The sequence below is a fragment of the Saccopteryx bilineata genome, chromosome 2, assembly GCF_036850765.1.
Source record: "Saccopteryx bilineata isolate mSacBil1 chromosome 2, mSacBil1_pri_phased_curated, whole genome shotgun sequence".
NCBI lineage: Eukaryota > Metazoa > Chordata > Mammalia > Chiroptera > Emballonuridae > Saccopteryx > Saccopteryx bilineata.
The window spans coordinates 27496594-27514176 of record NC_089491.1 but is presented as its reverse complement, the minus strand read 5'-3'; positions in this window follow the sequence as shown (position 1 = coordinate 27514176).

The window sequence follows — 17583 nt, the reverse complement described above, 5'->3', positions numbered from 1 at the left end:
AAAAGAAAGAAAGAAAGAAAGAAAGAAAGAAAGAAAGAAAGAAAGAAAGAAAGAAATATCTAGCCAAATACATGGGCATCCATTGCCTAGTCAAGTTGACACATACAATTAACCATCACAGAGTTCAGTGTGCTACATCAACCATATCTTCCCCGCCTTCTGCCTTTTACATCCATCTTTATCACATTTCTTCTAGTATTTTTCCCATAGCTTCAGATTTGGGTAATCTCAAATATTGATTCTCTTATCATCATATTAAATACCACTCTCTTCCCAGATTTCCACATAGAATATTGCTCAACAAGTCTTCTTCTAACAAAATATTAAACTGGAAACTACCAAGAATAGGATTATTTGAAGTTCAAGTTTTCCATCCATCCATTAATCAGTTCTTTCTGAGCTTGGTCACTGATTAGTTATTACCTAGTTTAATTGAAGCATTTGTTGCCATCATCTTCTTAAGATCATAAAATTTGGAATGAAATTATACTTGTCTTTCCTTCCATCTGTAGGACTCTATAGTCTTTCATGAAGTACAAACACATCAGAAAAACTAAAATCTTGATAGTCTATGTTTATAGCCTATCCCTTGTTAACCAGTTTTGCTACCTTATTAAAAAGGAAATTAGTCCATCATGACCAGGTTTCAGTGGACCCATGTGGCCCTTAAGGTTCACAATCCATCTCTTTTATAAACTATATTAGACTTTTCCCTAGGAACAAACTTTTAAGCCTATAATCAGTAAAATCTTCCCTTTTTCCATAAATATGTGTCCACTTCCTAATTAAGTTGCAAGTAGATTAATTAATTCATAATGTGTTCTCCCACAGTTAAATCAGATCATATATTAGAAACTTGATTGTTTATCAAGGAATAGACTGTTTCATGTCTTTGACTAAGTTAACTTTTCTGTCCATAGTTTCAGACTTGAGACTCTTGGGTACTGAATCAACCATCTAATATATTACATATCATTCCCAAATGCAGAAAAAAAGGGGGGGATGCCTCACTTTCCCAAAAGCAAAGAACTAAAATAAGTAATCCTTCTTATGCAAGGTCTATAGTTACGAAGACTTCATCTTGTGTGGAGTTCAAAACATTTGTCTGGGGGTGCTTTAATTATGCTCCTCCTGCTCTGTGATCCCATCATGATAGACTTTAGCCTCACTACTATTTCTATGTATAAGTCTGATTTTTCACAACAGTAAGATTTGAAAGATATACTGCATCGATAAATTTGAAAACTGAGTTTTACAAACATAAAATTTCTTCCATCAGGAAATTTCTGAAATTATTAGAAATTAAAAATGAAGAGCCAGGAGCTTCCAAATATGATTATCACCACAGAACTGTGTGCAGAAACATCTGGCCTTTTGGAACCCTCTAGCCAGCTATCTAGCCTCCAATTCTTTTCTTGTTTTGGTACTAATCTCAAACTAACTTTCCTGTCCTGACTTGCTTACAGATTCTTGGCAGCCTGAACCTTTCCTTTATTTCCTGGGTGGTTGGGTCTCTGGCGAGTGGCATATGGGTCCCTAAATTGGATTATAGCTAAATGGGCTTTTCTCCTCCAATCTTTGGTAAGCATCTTTCACCATAAAGAAAAGCATTTCTTCTCCAGGCTCAGAACATCCAATAATGTTCCTTCTCAGCCAATGAATGCCAGCAATAAATATTCTATCAATATTACTCCCTGCTGATGGCTCCTATCCTTACTAATCTATCCCACCCTTTAAACCCTCTTTCTACAAATGAATATTACACAATCAAATTCCTTTAAATACAAATGAGAAGGGCAGTAAAACTCAGCCTTAGTCAGATCTCAGCCCACTGAATCCATCCAGATGTGCTACAGTAGAACTGACTCGGTGATGATTTAGAATAACCATGTTGACTAAATGTCAGGACTCTGGAATGAATCCCAGTTCTACTCTCAGAGTTCTTGGCAAGCCATTTCTTCTCTCCAAGACTCAGTTCTATAATCTGAATAAAGAGATGGTTTGACCAGAAGGCCCCCAAAGTCCACTTTAGCTCTCAAGTTCTGTGGATCTATGGATCTATTGTAAAGTTGTCCATTATTAACTCATAATATTTGTATGGCATAGTCTGATCCACTTATTAGCAATGTAATCACAACTTTGGAGGAAATGAAAGAATGACAGTTCTTAAAGAAATCAAACCAACTTTTCTTTTTTCCCTCTACTGTTCTTCTTCCAGTCCCCCAAATTACAATGAATTATGAAGAAAGTACTTCTATATAGTTTGAATGGCAGTGAAGAGTTCTGGAAATGTCATGACAATGCCTGTCCTCAATTGATCCAGCCCAAATTTACAGATGCAAGAACTTCAGATAGTCATCCCAACTTCTGGGTGTTTGTCCAAACCAAACCTTGAAGTCCTTGGACTTGGGCCATTCTTTTAAGCAGAAATAAACAGATACTTGCACTGTCTTTCTGTCTCAAAAAATCTTGGAAACTTTAGGGTAAAACCAACCCATAAACACAAATGGCTATGCTCTCTCACATAGTACACACATGTATGGATGTTCATACATATCTCAATGAGTACTGCAACTATAATGTAGGGTCCTGCACCATTCCAAAACGTCAAGAAGAAGCCAGTTTTCCAGACTGTGAGAATGTCAACTTAAAAGAAGCCTGGAGAATAAGGTCTCCAGGAGACTGCTGACTTTTTCCAAAGATGGCTTTGGCTGGAGTGACTGACTCACTGCATTATTTTGCCTGTGTTCTGATCACAAAGCTTTGTCTTTATTTACATGCTATGTTTGAATGGTGGGAAGAGTTAGGCAGAATTAAGGAGAAGAAATTTAATTGTGACATATCTTCAAATGCTAACAGCTTAAAAATATTTTTTCCTACAGAACATGTAATATTTATGAGACAGTGAAGGAGTAGAGGTCTGAGGAAATGACATGACAAAAGGATTAGGAGCACGCTCTGGCCTTGATGAGACTAAAAAATTTTAATTTCTCAATTCTATTATACTTCAAAAGCACCAAAAGTTGCCATATTCTAGGGTATGATGTAATCCAAAATCTAAACAATATGTTGATTCTATCTCCATTTACATATTCATTCATTTAGTAAATATATTTATTGACAGTGTATTTTGTACAAGGCATCATATTTAACATTGTAGAAAGTATAAAGATATATAGAGCATAGGTCTGTCCTTTATGACTTAACTGTCTAATGAGCAGACAAAATAGATGTACATATGACTATAATACGTCACTGCATTGATTATTAAAGAATTAATGAAAGAAAAGGCACTTAAAAGTACACATTAAGATGTAAAGGAATGGAATCTCAGGAAGAGAAAACAACATGAGCATGGTTGTAGAGGCAAAACAATGAAACTATTGTTAAAGAGAAAAACCACAGGCCCAAAATGGCATCACTCATGCTAAAAGCCCATGATACCAAACCTAGATTTAATACCTGATCTGATTGCAGTTTTAACCTCTCCCAGAAATGGAATCTTAATCAACCAGTCTGGAATTTTTCTGGTTGAGCACTAGTAAAGTAATCTGTCATGTGGGCCCTCTTTCTCCCACCCCCACCCCAAACCCATAGAAAGAAGAGGCAAATGCCCAGCCCCCTGGATAGCAGCAGGTTGGTTGAGGCATCTTCCTGAAGCTCAGAAAGAAGAGGCAATCTGCATGATAAAAACACTTGCTGTTCCCTCTCCTACCTGCACCCCAAAAAGATATTTTGATCTAAAAATAATCTTTTCTTTTGTTAATAGATTTCTTGCCCCACCCTTTTCCTATAAAAACTTTGCATTTTGTTCAACACCTCCAGTGCCCATTTACTTGGGAAATGGGACGATGCCCAACTCATGAATCATTTAACGAAGCCCGTTATATCTTCAGTTTTAGTCAGTTGAATTTTGTTTTTTTAACACTATTGTAGAGGCTGATTGTGAATCAGTGTGATTGAACATTAGAGTCATGAAGGGGTAAAGTCTTGGAGAGGTGTGAATATGTTGACTCAGGTTACCAAATGAGTTTAAACCTCACACTGACATGTCAGGCCTTTGTTTACTAGAAATAGGGAGTCAGTGATGATTTAGAGCAGGGAGTAATTTGGGCAGAGTATTGCTTTCAGAATACTGATCTCAAATTTGAGTGCAGCACTGATTGGAGTCAAGAAAGCGTGGGGCCACGATGATCAACTCTAAGCCTGTTTCAGTCAAGTCAACGCAAGAGATACTAATGACATCACCTTGGTTGGTAGAGATTAGAAGACAAAAATAATAACTACGAGAACAGGTGTGGAAGAATTAGACACTGTATATGTGGAATGAGGAAGAAGAAGGTATAGAAGACTGACATTTTAAATCTAGAATGACAGAAACAAAATGGCTCCACTGAGGACAACCAGCATATAAGAAAATTAAAAGTTAACTTTTCAAACTTAGGCTTGAATTGTGAAGTAGGAAAATCTGATGATAACCTTCTCATTGTTTATAAATCTATTCTAAATTCCAAACAAGAGGGAAAGTAGAAGCACTTCATGTTTTCTTTGTCTAAGCACCAATAAAACTGATTATCCAGCACCCATTCACTTCTATTGCCTTATCCACATTGCTGACAAGAATCGAAACAGATCCAGGAAGATGTTTATCCTTGCTTCCACGAGGCTGCAAGTGATAGCTGAAGAATAACCAGCAACTGGAGAAAATGCACCCAGTCTGGATTGCAAAGTCATTAGCATCAAGCCCAGAAAAGGACTTTCTATTATCAGTGATCGTGGGAATAAATGACTCCCCAAGGAAATGGTGTGTTCTCTTAATAGCTCACGCATTATCCAGGTTAGTTTGATCAAGTGGAGCAGAGCTAGCAGGCGTACAAATTACTGCAATGGTGGCAAAGACAAAGCTTCCATGGAAAAGAAAATCCGAGGTGCTAAGGAAATTAAAAGTTAACTTTTTAAGTAGAAATCAGAAGAGGGCTTCCAGCATGAAATTTGTTTGCTTGGGTTCTTATTCCATTCCAATGCCCAGTGTCCTGGAGATGATAAATGGTGGTGGGATGGTGGCTTAGGGAAACCAGTCTTCCTGTCCTAACCTTGCCCTGTGATAAGTAGTCTTTGGGGCAGAGTTCCTCACCCACATGTTGGCTGGGAGAGAAGTGTGCTTAGAACAAACCCCAGAAGGATGAAAGCCCCTCCTCACTTTCTGGCTATCCTTCAGCAAATAGGTTCTGTTAGTATTGGAAGCATCTACTTCATCTCCTGCCTGGAATCAGCTGTAGAAAAGAATCTGCACATCAAGGCAAACTGTGACCCAAACACACAGTTCCACTTTGGCTTCAACACAGTCAGTTGTCCCAGCCCCTCTGATCAAACCACGTAGTGGGGAGAACATCAGAGCTCTTCACTCAGATGCCGTCAGCCAGTGATGATCCCAGATAACCACTGGGGCCCCAGAGGATGAGCCAAACCTACATTTTCTGTCGTCTTCCAACAGCATTCAGGAAGGTTTCCCTCCAGCTTCAAAGGGAGTCATCCCTGAACAAAGACTCACTATTTCTAAGTAATTAATATTCATGATCATTAACACCATAATTGGAAAGTTGGTCCTTCATTCCACTCATTCAGCCTGGATAAAGACCCCAGTGACTAATTACACAGAGCACAGCTCACACTTGTGTCCCAGTTGATGGCAAACAGTGAAATTCCACAGTCATTATCAGCTCCTCCTCACCAACCAACACCTGAGTTCTCCGCTGATGCTATCTTCACTTACAGAGGAGGAAACTGAGGCTTGGAGAGATTGAATTTTTGGTCTAAGATCTACACTAGTAGGAGGCAGAACAAAGACTTTAACCCAAATATTCTGATTTGAAATCCCTTGGATTTTTTCTCATTAGCCCACATAGTAATTAGAGGTCAGGTGCGTCAATTGGTACATGCACCAAATCTAAAAATCCCACGGAATCTCTAATTATCCCAGATACACACTCCACACTGGGTGAGTTCTACTGGGGGAAAAATCAGTGAGGCTGTTTTTTGGTATAATGTGATCAAAATGCCCAGTTGAGCCACTAAGGTTTTCTACTGTGAGTGGATGTCTTGGCAATAAGCCATTTATTTCATCATTCCACATAAAACTAGTATAATATATTTACCGAGCATCTACTCTGTTCTAGCCATGATGTTAAATACATGAATCAAACTCACACTTGCATCCTAGTTGATGGTGGATGGGATGCATTTCTTTTCCTACATATGATTTAGGTAGAATAACTCATCCCAGTGGCGGTGTATTGAGAATGGTGCTTCACAATGGGAAATGGAAACAGGCGAATCACTGACCATTCTGAGGTCCTTGCTTTACGGCTGCCCTTGAAGGTGTGCGGTGGATTCCCAGCATGTTGAATAAGTGATCCTTCTGCCAGTATGGAGCCCTGTTGAAAGAGGAGTAAACGTTGCCTTTAGACATGGCACAAGGACCAAATGACACTGCCAGGAAATCAATTATGTGACATCACTCATGACTTGTTGGGTAGGGAGAGAGGTCAAGCACAAGTGGGTACGTAGACCTTTCCCTGGACTTGGAGTCAGAAGATCTGGGCCCCAGCTCTGGCTCTGTCCCTTATCAGTGAAAAACACCTTGGACAAATGTTATTTAACCTGTCTGAGCCTCAGTTTTCTTCTCTGCAGAATGGGGATACTAATTGTACCCATGCAACATAGAGATTACTGGAGATAGTCAAAATTCTTTCTATTCTAGGAAGTGCTAACAGGAAACTATCAGATAGGCTTAAATCATACTCCAGCCTTTGCTCCCAGTCTCCCCTTTGCATGTGGGCACGGAGCTTGGTGAGGGCAGGGTGTCATGGGCCTTTGCTCCCAGTCTCCCCTTTGCATGTGGGCATGTGGAGCTTGGTGAGGGCGGGGTGTCACGGATAGTGCTCTCTATCCCCTGGCAGAGCAACTGATACAATGCTGGTGACAAATAGCTTTCTGTTAAACAACAGTGTGCATCTTCCCTTCTCTTTCTTCTATTAGCTTGTCACTTCCCCTCCTCTTCGTTATTTCCAGAACTCACTGTTGCTTTATGAGACAAAGCACGGGGGATGCTTCAGAAGGAATCGTTGTCATATCCCTTTTCTATTTTGCCTTTTCTCTGAGCTGCACAGAGAGCTCTCTTGTGCTAGCTGGATACGACTACTGAGACCACTGAGAACATTGACTGCTAATCAAGCAGTCACATGCAAGTTTTCTAGCTTACAGGTGGCTATTGTGAGTCCTTAAATTAGTGGAAACCCTGATCAAGAGAGGGTAAAAAAATTTAGCCTGGCTGACTTTGGGACTAATTGTAAACTAGAAGAAGAGAGAAGGGAAGAGTCCCCACGAGACTATATCAATAGTCCCAGAGCAAGAAGGCTCCAAGAGCTCAAGCCCAAAGCTTGAGCTGGCACAGCAGTGAAACTGTTTCTAATTTTAGAAATATTAAATAACTGATAATGACATGACCTTGTTAAAGAACCATGTTGGGAAATGGAAAAAAGAAAAAGGACATGTTAAAAATAGCATAAAATCTTTCAGCTGAAGGTTCCAGGTAAAATATGGGTTCACATCCATAATATAGGCTCCAAATGCTAAGAAGCCCACGTCGTTGCCAAATGTGTCACATCCAAGCCTCTTGTGTATCCTGGAAGATATCCGATGTAAGCCCCCAGGAGGGTGACTCTTAGCATCCTTAAGGTGTATGAGAAGATATAAGCATCGGGAAAACAGAGAGAAATGGGACCGAGTTCTAGTCCTTAAGGAGCGGGAAGTCTAGTCATCAGCCTAGTAATGATTCCACAACATCATAATCTTAATATGTGAGGCTGGTGTTGCTGCGCACAAAGCCCAGCCAGGGGAAAGCAGCCCCGTGCCCTGCCTGGGAACGTCTGCAATGTCGCTGCTGGCATCCTATCAAACAGCCATCTGAAATGCAAAACCTGAATAGAGCCAGCAGGCAAGGCCCCACTCTGGGAGGACAGAGAAATGGAAGATGTTGCAGGCCTGGAAGGTGGACAGAACCCCAGACAGAGTCCCCCAGCCCGCCCAAGCCCACAGATTATGCACCTCTATGGCTTGGCTACCTCGAGGATCATTAAATGCTTTTAGCAAAGCTGTCTCCTAGGAGTAACCAGCTTTGAAAGCCAAATTGAAAAAGGTCCATCTGATCATGTAATTGGAGAGAAAGTAGGATCCATGCCATGATAACACATTAGAGGCATTTGGAGATGAAAGAAAGTAAGAGGCAGGGGCCTGTGAGTAGGGAGACAGTGTCGCTTCTGGAGGTAACACTGGAATTCATTTGACTTCAGATGCCACCAGTCCCTTCTGATGTGACTCTAAACACAGGGAGACTTTGCCGAGCAGATCTTGGCAAAATCTCTTCTCAATCTCTATTATGTACGGGACCTCCAACCACACAGTTTAGAGGAATGACTCTCAGAGAGGGCAGTTTTGCCCCCCAGGGGACATTTGGCAATGTCTAGAGAGATTTTTGATGATCTCAATTGGGCAGGGAGTCTCCTGGCATCCAATGGGTAAATGCCAGGAATGCTACCCAACATCCCACAATGCAAGACTTGACAAAGAATGATGCAGCCCTAATGTCAATAGCACTGAGGATGAGAAGCCCTGGTTTAGAATAATGGGAGTTTTCAGAACTTTCATGCTTTGTAGTCTCATTTTATTTCATTTTATTTTGTTTATACCTTGAAAGGCAACATCTACTAACGACAAAAAAAAAAATTATTTACCCTATCATTATTATATATAGTAATGAGAAAGTCCCAGATCCAATGGTGTGCTTACCCATTTCCATTAGGGGGTCTTTTAGAATGGAGAGCTTGGCAAAGGGGTGGGAGCTGCTGGGACACTGTCAGAGTCTTTTTTTAACATTTATTTATTTGTTTGTTTGTTTATTTATTTATTTTTGTTCCTGTATTTGAGGGCAACAAAGGACTCGGACACTTCTGGGACCTCACCGCCTGAAACAATGTTCTGGAAAAGCCAAATGTGAGGACATGTGATTTCTTATTTACTGAGAGTGGGCAGGACCGCACTACTGCCTGCAAAAGGTCTTCCTAAACGGCAGAGGGGATTTTGTGATTCTCTGTTTGAAGGCTTCGGTAGCTCCCCACCGCATACAACACAAAATGCTATGCTGTTTGTTCTCCTCAGTCTGGCTCCTACCCACATCTCCAAACATACCATCTCCTGGAGCTTCCCAACTCATGTCTTGTACCCCCATCATACTGAACTTCCCATCTTCCCCGGAGTAGGACAATATTCTCACATTCCCTTTTATGTTTTTAAATATGGGAGCTTTCCTCTGCCCGCAAGGCGTTCCACACTGCTTTTCATCTGATTTCTAGCATTCTCAAAGATTTATCTTAAACATTTCTCACCTGATACCCATCCCTGGCCAATACTCCAGCCTGAGTCTGGTGCCCCTTCTTGTGGACTCCCAGAAGCAGCGACCTCCAATATAATACCTGCTGTTCTGAGTTTCAACTACCTGTGCACTGTCTCTGGGTACTGTGAGCAGAGAGAGCCCCCTGTTCACCTCTGCAGGTATGCTCACCCCATCACCCCTTGTCAGACCTTGTGCCGGGCTTGGGTCCCTAACAAGCTTTCAACAACTTTTTGGGGAAAGAAGTAGAGGAAAAGTAGAGAGGAAGGGAGGGTGCCAAAGAGAAAGAGAAGAAAAGGAAAGAAAGGAGAAGGAAGGAGGGAAGAAAGCTAACTGGGAGAGAGGGAAGGAAGGGCAGGAGATGGTAAGGAGAGGAAGAAGAGAAAAGGAAGGAGAAGAAAAAGAGAGAAAGAAAAGCTCTGTTCTCATCTCTTGCTCAGAATTCTCTGATCCCTGAGACCTAAGTCAAATCCCTGCCTTAACCCGTTTTAAGAACCACAGCAGTCTCTTTCCTAGCGCTTTCCGCATTTGTAGTTGCTGATGCATTGGCGTGAGTATTATTACTGCCTGTGAGCTCCATGAGGTTAGCATCTGTGATTCCGTGTACCATTGTGCCCTCAGTACCCAGTGTGTTTATACAAATTATTTGCTAAATAAATGAAAAGGTAGGCAGACTGGTTGGGCAGTGCCAGGAGCTAATTTTATTAATTTTTATTTTATTTTATTATAAAAATAGGTCTGGGAGGTTAGATTTGGTCTTTTTCACCTCCCCCTCAATTTGTCCATATTAAAAACCGTCTTCCATTTCTAGGTAGAACTGTTCTAAAGCGTTCAAGACAGCAGCATATACGTTCTCACTTTAAAAATCAATCCCAGGAGCAATTTATTACAGGGAAATTTCCTGGACTCCAAGAAGCACCTTGAAGTCAGGAGATGATTAATCTGATATAACTGAAGAGCTGCAAACATCTGCTCCCCGTTGACATCTGCCTCTCATTAAGTTACAGCCCTCTGTCTCCCTCTGCACTGGGGGGCTGGCATGTGTGTTGATCTGGTAACTCTAATTATATGGTAAGCCCGGTGTTCAAGGCACTTGTGCCAGCCACCTGGTAGGAGCTCAATAAAAACTCGCTCTAGTGCATTGTATTCCAGATCCACCCCGAGCACTTTGTAAGCCCTCCATCACTCCTAAATAATAGACATAAAAAATAATAATGAGGTCAGCGAGCACATTTTCATCTTGATGACCTGCTTAAGGGCTGTGTCTGGATAAAAATCAAACCCTTGGTTGAATCAAATAAACAAATCAATTCCATGAAAGGGCTTCCACATCTATTTTTTTGGCACCAGGTTTTATAATAGCTCTTTAATTGATATCTCTTACTCCATTATCCCTTTTCCACCGATTCTATCAATGTAATTGTCCTAAAACACATCTCTGACACTGAGTCATCCTATTCAGAAACCTCAGAGGCTCTGCCTTGCCTGTAAGCACATACCACCTTCCTAACCTTGACTTTCAATCCCTCCACTGCCTGCAATAAACTTAACCTCTGTCCCAGTACTCTCCTTCAAACAGCCTCGTTTCTCATTGTTCGGTGTGACTTCTTGCTTCCCAGTTCTGCCTGTGCTCTTCCACCTTCATACCATAGCTTACATGACTCACGTACAGCCCAGGAGCCATACAGTGCCATCTTGATACAGTGGTATGTCAGAGGGACACTGACCCAGACCCCAGACTGTAAAGTCAATTAAATCTTTACAGCTGTCTTTCCTAAAAGCACCAGAAGGGAAAACAAGCTCATTAACATGTAGAAAAACGTCCTGAAACCTGTCTTTTTCCATGCCTTCCTTTCATTTTCCCCCTGTGTCAAGGCCGACCCAGTCTGTCTTCTCCCCGACTCTGAGATCCTACTCCAAGGTTTCCTATAAACCCACATTCAGGTCTTTTGTCTTCCTGCCTGATGAAGCTCTTCTACAGTAATCCTCCCTCATCTGTGGGGGGATACATTCCCAGACCTCCAGTGGAAGCCTGAAACTGTGAATAGTACTGGATTCTATATGTACTATGTTTTTTCTTATATATACCTACCTGTCACTTAAAAAACACTTTACAGCCTCTCTTTGGCATGTCCAAATTGTCAGCATCACCACTCTTGCGCTTTGGAACTATTATTAAGTAAAATAAGGGTGACTTGAACACAACCACTGTGATACTGCAGCAGTCCATCTGCTAACCAAGAGACCTACTCAGTGACAGTGACGGGTGCAGAGCACCTACAGCCTGGATACTCTGGGCAAAAGGATGATTCATGTCCTGGGCAAGATGGGGCTGAATGTCATGAGACTTCATCATATTACTCAGAATGGCACACAATGTAAAACTTGTAAATTGTTTATTTCTAAATTTTCCATTTCATATTTTCAGACTGCCGTTGGCCATGAGTAACTAAAACCCCAGAAATGAAAACTTCCGATAAGGGGAAGCTACCATATATCATTTCATCTTCCCTGGCTTCTTTGAATATTCCTGTAAGAGCACCAAAATTGACCCACCAAGTGAAAAATCCTTCCTCATTAGAAGACAAGGAGCTCTGGCCAGTTTGCTCAGTGGTAGAGCGTCAACCAGGCTGATGTCCCCAGTTTGATTCCCATTTAGGATGCACAGAAGAAGCAACTATCTCCTTCTTTACCTTACCCTCTCCCCTTTTTCTCTCTTTCTCTCTCTTTCTCCCCCCCCCTCCCACAGCCACAGCTCGATTGATTACAGTGAGTTGGTCCCGAGCACTGAGGATGGCTCTGTAACCTCCACCTCAGGTGCTAAAAATAGCTCAGTTTCTGAGCAACAGAGCAATGCCCTAGATGGGCACAACATTGCTCCATAAGGGGCTTGCCCCATGGATCTCTGTCCGGGGCACATGCAAGAGTTTGTCTCTCTGCCTCTCCTGCCCTCACTTAATTAAAAAAAAAAAAAAAAAAGATAAAGGGAAGAGGGCTGAAAAAAAAGAAATTTAATACTTCATCTTATTCCCATCGCATCAACAATGCACATTCTATATGAATGCCTTTTACTCATTTCTAATTGTCAATACTCCATTCAATCAACAAAGCCCAGAACAAAAAATTCTTCCCTCTTAAAACATTCCACAGCGCCCCTTTAGAGAACTTGGTACTTTTTGCCTTGTCTGTTAGCTTTTGGTGTAAATGTCTTATTTCTACTTCTGAAAACTGGAACTCAAGATCATCTGGCAAACTGCTATTAACCCTTTAATACTCACCTGAATGTTACTTCCTGGGAAATGACTTTTCTCACTGTCTTTCCCTCCTTGGCATCTCTTTGATGCCACAGAAACCAATACTAATGTGATAGATAAATCACAATGAAATCCAGTGGGTATCTTTGACCATGTGGGCTACTATAACAAAATACCATGGACAAAGTATTATAGCTTATAAACAACAGAAATGGATTTCCCACAGTTCTGAGACTGAAAAGTCCAACATCAAGGCTCTGGCAGCTTTGATATCTTATCGGAGCCCTCTTCCTGGTCCATAGACAGCTAGGAGTAGGTGAGTTCTGCAGGTGCTCTTTTATAAGAGCACTGATCCCATTCATGAGGGCTTCACCCTTATGACCTAATCACCTCCCTATGGCCCCACCCCAAATGTTAACACATTGAAGATTAAATTTCAACATGTGAATTGAGGATGAAGAGTGATTCAAATATTTAGTCTATGGCAGTGGATTTTTTACTTATCTATATTGTCTCCTGTCATCCCAAACACATGAACACCTTAAAAATAGAGAAATCACATCTATGTCCCCAAATTCATCCAAATACTTGGCCAAAAGGATGTTCTCAAAAAATGTGTGTACAATGACATATTTGCTAGTTTATATATTCTCCACAATAGCTAGTCCTGTGCTAGTCCTCATACCAGGTGCTCAAAAAGTGTATTTAGAATTGAGTGATGCATCTATGAAATATTCACCTTGACGGAATTTCTTTTTCTTGGCATGACTCTGCATGGTGGTCTAAAAATGTTTCCCAAGTTAAAAATGGTGGAGAGAAAACAAAGGATTAAAAATAAACTGGTTTGACCAGTTTCTTACCTTCTGGATACAAAGCAAAGCTTGGATCTTGGTGGGAGGAGGAAAAGCTAACAGGCTGAGTGTGGGTCCTTCTGCTGCAAACTGCAAGGCTAGGAGACCTTTCATTTCTGTATTAGAATATTCTGTTATACTAGGCTCATGTGGCTCCTTTGGTTAATGGTGACAGAAAATGTGACTCTTGGGCCACATAACTGTGAGTACTACTGGCCTAGAAGCTGGAACAGATTGATACAATTGGCAAACCCCACCTAGGCTGCTCTTTGCAAGAGGGGGGAAAAATACAGTGAATAAACTTAATCACTTTTATGAATTGTGCAGTTAATCTCCAGCACCCCTGGACTGCTCTCCAGACTCCATAACTTAGAGACCCACCTACAGAGATGGGTTCATCGACTGTGCTTCTAATGTCTAATGGAGAAAATTCACACACAAAATTTATTAGTTCTCTTGAAATTCAGTTCTTCTCCTCCTGTGCTGTGGTGGAGGGCTTTGAGGAAAGAGGATATATTTTCTTTGGGAGAGCTTTTGAGTCAGAAGGTCAGGGCTGAGGCAGCCTGGGAAAAGCAGATGCTGTTGGTTGCCTATGCATGCTCTGAGCTCCAACCCGAGGGAGGGGTCATGAACCCATTCCCCTTGACAGTAATTGGTTTAGATGGTGGCATGGATGTAATTCAAGCCAATGAGGTGTGAGAGGAAATCTGCTAGAGGATTTGGGGGAAGCTTTTTTTTAAAAACAACAACAACAACAACAACAAAAAGACACAATTGGAAAAGCTGGTCTTTCTTCCTCTCTGGACATTGTCCTGCCCAGCTGTGATATTCATAACAGCCATCTTGCAATCAAGACAGAATTGAGCCTGAGGACAAAGACAAGGATGGCAGAGGTAAAAGATAAGAGACGCTGAATTCTTAATACTAGCATTGTGCTGCTGAATAACCAATCCTGGAGCCCCCTTAGCTCTGGATTTTTTTGTCATGTGAAAAATATGTTTCTTTATCAAGTAAGCCACTTAGAATTAGGTTTCTTCTGTTACTTGAGGTCAGAAGAATCTTAATACATTTGGTTTACTGAATTGGCTGAAACATTAGAATATATTATATTTTTTTAAAGTATAGTTCTTATACATACTATATCATAACAAACAGGTGAGACCCAGGACCTGCTTTGGCCACTTCCTTTTCATGTTCCTGGTCCTATATGCTTGCTGTGGACAATCCCACTGGCCTTTATTCTCAGCTAGGTGACCCATTGATTTAATGTTAAAGTCTACACTGAAATATTGAATCTATATTGCCCCTTAATTTTATGCTTAACTCACATATCACCCCTTTCTCTCTTCCCTTAGACCTGTAGAACATTCAATTGACAAATCAGGAAAGGGAATCTAAACCTTATGTTGCAGAGACAAATGCTGTTATCTTTTTCACATATATCTATTCCATTTATTAAGCTCCTCAACATAGCCAGAACCTTGGTTAAGCTCTTTGTCAATCAAAGAGACAAGTTACATAGCCTTCAGTAACTTCAAGCTCTGAAAGGCCACCCTTCAAACAATGACATAGTTATTCCTATAGAATTCATCAGTTTATTTACTGGTATTTAGTTTATTCATCATTTACTCTAGTCCATGCATTCTGGTAGGCATTAAGGATACAGGAAATGAATAAGCCCTATATGCATTCAACTAACATAAAATGAGTGTTTATTTTGTGCTAGCCAAATATTAGGGATAAAATTGTGATAAAAAGAAATATGAGGGAACTTGCCTACAGGATTAACTATGGTAGAGATAAACTAGTTTATCATATATTCACCCAAACACTAGGTGAAAGGGAAGAATAGGGCAAGAGAAAACATTCTGGGCGAAGGGAACTGCATGTACAAAGGCACTGAGGCAGAAGGGGACAGGTGCCATTCAGAAAATGACAGACCAGTGTGACTGGCATAAATTGAGCCCAGAGGGAACTAGGGCTAGAGAGGCAAGAGGCAAGGGCTGAGTCACAAAATGCCTTTTATACCATGTTAAGGACTTTGAACCTTTTTCTAAATGTCCATATGTGGCATTGGAACATTTTAAGCAGAAGATTAAACTGACTAGACCTTTGCTGAAAAGACCAACTGTAGAATCAAGAAGGCTAATAGAAAAATAAACATGAAATGAGAAATGACTTAGCAACGTTTGTGGCATGGGGATGGAGAAGAGAGGAAGGGCAAGAGAGTCAAGTCGGTATGATCAGCAGAAGATAACAATCAACATGCTACTGGCAGAGGAGGTGAGGAAGGATGAGGAGGTAAGGAAGGATGAGGAGGTGAGGAAGGATGAGGAGGTGAGGAAGGACGAGGAGGTGAAGATCATTCCCAGGTTGCAGGGACAGTCGGTTCAAGGAGGAATGGAATCAGAGTGCATTTAGTTAGTGATCTTTTGTGTCCAAGGTGGAGCATCCAAGTTAGACAGAAATAAATATGGGTTCCATAGCAAATAGGTGGTATGGAGACATGGAAGTGAATATTGCCCAGAGAAATTATATCAAGTGAAAAGAGAGGAGTCCTAATAGGGATCCCTGAGGATAGTCTATGTGAGTGGGGTCTTGGACAAGAGGACCAGTGGAAGTCCACATGCATATGGTTAAATATTTGAAAGTGAACATCAAATTAACAGGCTAAATAAAATGTTGAGTCCTCCTATTTTTAATATTATATCTTTGTAACAACACAATTTTAAATGTGCAAAATTGTGGTTTTAAATAAAATTTGGCAAAAAAATTGAGATGACTTAGTTCAATTATTATTTTGAATGTCTGCATGTTCCATTGGTTGCCAGCAATGTGCAAATAAGGGATAAAAGAGTCATTATGCACTTCATGAGTTATTATAAATTTACCCCATAAAATTTATTTTCTTGCCTTTGTTTCAGCAGAGCACTAATTACGTTGTTATAATCAAGATTCTCACATAATTCATGTTCTTTTCACAGTAGTGCCAAAATAGGAAACTGAGGCAGCAACAATTGGAAGTGTCAAAAATTGTTAAAGTAATGCTTCAATTCAGAAATGAATCATTAATTTTACACACCATGTTCAAACATTATTATATACAAAATATATAGAAACTACTACAAAATGTTTTAACTTTATTATCTCTTAGAACAGCATCTAGATCTCCAGAGCAATATAAAAAACCTCAGTATCACACTTCCCACTTATTACCAGCATATATACAAACTTAAGAACAATCCAAGTTGCTTGATATTACAAAATGTTTTTCTGCCTCTATGTGATGCTCCTGTAAATGCCACATTTATTCATAAATACTTCTAGAACTCTCAATCAGAGTGAAGAGAAGCAAGAAAGTGGACAGTTGGCAATTTGGAGAAGTGATACTTTATTATATAAGAATGTATTTAATTCATGTTATCTGAGAGGAAAGATTTGACACATTAATTAATTTGTCTTTTCTCTTATCTGAGCACTTTTGCCATTCAAATCTTCCCTGAACTCTGAAGCAGTGCTCATCTTTGGTCTTGCAGCACTGTAGCCCACACACTGTTATAAGTGTTGAACCCAGAACTCTTCTGTTTAAAAGTCATGGGCAAATGATGTAGAGAAGGATTTCCCGGGGCTTGAACAATGTTAGTCATGCCTGCACTTAGTGCTGCATTCCAAATGGCAGAGGTCTCCTCTTGTTCTTCAATAAATGTATTCAGAGGGTGTGATAGGATGTTGTTCAGGGCAGGGTTCCCATTTTCCGAGTCCAAAGAGTGGTACTGCTCGAGAAGCATCAACCAGTGATTGGAAGGAGAGAATCGCGTGAAGGAGTTTGAGGCAAGATGACCAAAGAAATAAGAAGAAAGTCAAAAATGGTATTGCAGAAATCAAGACAAGGGGATTTCCAAGGAATTACCAACAAAGTTAAGTGTAGGATGTTGACTAAACAAAATGTGGCTTATCTATACAATAAAATATTATTCACCAATCAAAAAGAATCGAGTATTGATACATGTTACTACACAGATGAACCTCA